This window comes from Hyposmocoma kahamanoa, unplaced genomic scaffold, assembly GCF_003589595.1.
Source record: "Hyposmocoma kahamanoa isolate Upper Pololo Valley unplaced genomic scaffold, ASM358959v1 190, whole genome shotgun sequence".
NCBI classification, from domain to species: domain Eukaryota; kingdom Metazoa; phylum Arthropoda; class Insecta; order Lepidoptera; family Cosmopterigidae; genus Hyposmocoma; species Hyposmocoma kahamanoa.
In genome coordinates this window covers 2,468,519-2,472,657 of record NW_020653718.1, presented here as the reverse complement: position 1 = coordinate 2,472,657, position 4,139 = coordinate 2,468,519, and positions in this window count along the sequence as shown.

Genomic DNA, 4,139 nt, shown 5'->3' with positions numbered 1-4,139 from the left:
GACTGACAGCGAAGCAAGCAAAATTAGACAGTACTGCGATGACATTACAATTTAAATTCAACGTTTTAGCTTTTTCATATTCCTTTACATGTCACTACGTTTAAATAGGTTGACTTGGGACATTTTTTTCGTGGTTTTTGTATTAGACCCGTCGTCCATTTATTTGTAAGTCAATGATCAATACCTATTATTGCAAGTTACGACGTTTTAATACTATATTGAAATTTCAATCGATTTGCTGCCATCTAGCGGTTAATTGTTGAACAACGACGAATTGGGGTTATTAATTTAGTTCTACAAAAAAGTAGCGACTATATTGCAGGGGTATAAGCTTCAGTTTTTGTTGTAACAAAAAAATATTTCGGTAAACAGAAAATTGATTAAAATGAGACTATTCGATGATATAAAACACCACCACGGCTATCACTTTTGCAATACAAACAGCAAAATTGGGCATTTTTCTATGATTTTAGAGAATTTGCAAGAAAGATTGACACAACCAAACTTAACAATGCAAAAATGGGGGACTGAGCTCAGATAGGTCTTTCGAGACCTATAGTTGTCACGCGTCAGACGCTAACTAACCACTTCTCATCGATCATGCGAAATTGCTGAATATGTCATCAATATGTCAAATAGGAGATCGGTTCATTTTGCATCTTTACTCTTCAGTATAGTGAAAATATGTAAGCCTTTTTATCTGTACAATAAACTTACCTGGTCCTCTCGAACACAAAGGTTGTTTCCTCTTTCGCGTGGTGTTATTCTCAAAGTACCTCCGCATAAAACAACTGCCTTTAAAGGTAATTTCAAATATATGGGCGCTAAAATATGGAATAATATTCCCCCTTCCCTGCGCAACCTGTCATCCATTCAATCTTTTAAAATTAAAATAAGACAGTACTATCTCGAGCTCCAACTAAGCGGCTAGGCAACAATTTTTGGTTATTTTTATTTCTTTTTAGTTAGTTTATTTATTTTGTTTCTTTTTATTTCTTTAAGAAAAATAAACTTTAATGGAATTACTTGCTTCAGTAGTGACAGCCTTTTCTAGTTCTAGTTCCTTTTTTTTTTTTTATTGTGATTCGGTAAAATGACTGCACCGCGCCTGATGGAAAGTGCGAATACAGTCCAGAGATGAGAGTAACGGATGGAAAACACAAATATCTTCACTCCGTCACTATCATTTTGCCGGTCTGGCCAAATGCTTCTTCACACTACTTTTGAAGGACCCGATGTTATAGAGAGGAGGGAATACATGCGCCGGGAGTAAGTTCCACAATTTGATGGTTCGGCATAAAAACGAATTGCCAAACTTTTTAGTGCGGGACGGTATTGAACTGACCGTCCAACTGTAACGCAGTCCGCAGTCCTCTTTGTTAATGTCTCGGAAGAGCAGTATTTCATACATTCAATTCTTGTAATGACTCCTAACAAGTGCAGTATTTTATATATATTCAATTCATGTAATAATCCCTAACTAGTGCAGTATCGACTGGTAACCGATGGATGCAAGTCGCGTCCGATCGGCTGGCCTGAAAATCTTTGGGGGAGGCCTATGTTCAGCAGTGGACGTCTTCCGGCTGATGTAATGATGATGATGAAGTGCTGTATTTCATATACATTCAATTCATGTAATAATCCCTGACAAGTGTAGTATTTTATATACAGTCATGTAATAGTTCGTATTAGTAATTTTTCTACTTGTTTTTAGTTAATATTTAAGTTACATTTTTATAATTTTAGTGTTTATCACATTTGTACTTACGTGCCATCTCATTTTGTAAAAAAGCGGTTCCAACTGAAAACCAGCGTTACAGCAGGCGAGCAGTAACGTTATGCTGACTTGGATCCGTTTCAGCTTTTAGATAGGTATATGTAATAATAATTAATGTCAATTACCTGTTTAGCTTGAATTATCTTAAGCTGAATAAACGTTTCTTTCTTTCGTTCTTTCTTTCTTCTACTGTTTTTATTGTTCTGTGAACGGACCTCACGAATTTTTCCATGTGCTTGTTGCAGATCTTCACTTTTAGTTTTTAAGGACTTTTTTGCCGTAGAACTATGAAAGCATTACTGCTTTCCGGTTTTCAAGGGTAAAATTGTTGGTGAAATTACAGGCACATAGGACTTGTCAACCTATGTCTCAGGGTGACAGACGCTGTGGCGGTGCCCCTCTGATCTTTGCGATTTAAAGCTCTGAGTGGCACTGCAACTATTATGGACAGGCGTGTAGCGTACCATCAGACACACAACTTGTTCGTCCCGTCCCTCGATATTATAAAAAAAGCAGTGTTCCCTAGCAACGGCACGGTCGGCCAATTACCCCTAACTAAAATATATGTAAATTATTTACATCTTTAGTTTTTTCATTAATTTATTCACTATATACTTACTATATTTTCAAGTTCTTAACGTAGGATGGTAAAATAGTTACCACTTTTTTTAAGTTTGCCAGCGGTTGACAGATGACCAGCGGACTGACTGGCCACAATGACAGACTCACTAGACTGACAGGAATTCAAAATTAGACTGACTTTATTTTGAATAAAGGACTCAACCTCTGACAAGAGCACAAGTAGTCCTCCAAGCTACAAACGCACCGTATATTTCAATCATTTTTTTATCTTCCGTGTTTCTAAATTCCACTATTTTCTTAATTCCACACAACTACACTAAGACTCACTGCACGTCCTACACATTACTTACACATTGCTTTTTGCTGTGATACACCACTTCGCGTTACCCACTAGGCGATAGCTGAAAATCAGTGCGTTGCTTTTGGGCAACACCTGCACTGAGCTATGGCCTGTTTGGCTTGCTGCAGCACTCACAACTTGCTTTTTAATTAATTGTAGATATATGTCGTTTATTGTGTATATTTATTTGATTTCATTCCTTTTTGTTATATTGTATGTTTTGTTTTGAGTTTTTTTCTTTTGTCATCTTTCTTTCTTTAGCTATTTGTTGTTTCATATTATTGTGTGTGCTTGTGGTAAGTCAATAAACTTAAACGTACGTACGTATTTTGAAGTTACGAATATATCTGGTTTTACACGCGAATTAGGTCTGAGGAAAATCTTATGCTATCATATAAAACAATTAAACAAGTTAATGATTAATAAAATGTGCTTGCTTACATTAATTGTCTAATTCTGGACATTTGCATATTGACATTATTAATATTATGCATAGTTACCTATAAAATTGATTAATGTAGCTATCGTCGCGTTGAAATTATTAATCAACTTGTTAAATCCATGCGTGCACATCCCTATAATATTATTGAAAAGAAACATGTTACACATAATTTAGTCTGTCGAAGTGCGTGTAAGTGAATGTGCAATATACGTTCAATATTTGTAGGCTTAATGTATGACGGCGGGCACAGTGAAACTAATTACTATTAACTTATTTTGGTATACATGCCAGCTTCTACATAGTGTTTTCACAAAAAATTTCGAGCATCTATGTTAGTTAATCGCATTTTATTTGGCCTAAAACATATTCCTCGACAATGACACAGAGACTATGCCCTGTTCTCTCTGTGATACAGTTCACTGTACAAAATACAGCGTTTCCACAATGTTACTAAGTGGTTCACGATTTGTGTTTGTGTAACGAATTGTAAACCCCTTTTGTCTGCGGTTGTCACCCTTTATCTCAACCGTTCACGTCCACAAGTCTCTTATTAAACGGAATAGACCCATAGTACATCGTCCATAATGCACGGGTTGTAGACCAGGGGGCTACTCCCATTCTCCGTCCAAAAGTGGTTACAAACGGCATTACATTCAGCAGCGACGCAAACGCGCGATTTCATCGCTAGACTTGCGATTTGTAGGCGATTGCATCAATGCAAACACGCGACTGCATCAATAGAAACGCGCGATTGCATCGATACAAATGCGCAATTGCATCGCATACAGTCGCTGTGAGAAAAACAAACAAATACTATAATAACTTATAAAATTTTAATGTAAATTCGTGCTGAAATGGCCCTGACTCAGCATAAATACTGTAGACCGAGAGAAGTCAAATTAAATAAATAATTCGAGCGTGTGTGTAAATGTAGACTATTAGCGACTGCATCGCGTTTGCATCGCTGCTTAAAGTCGAGCGTGTGTGTAAATGTAGAC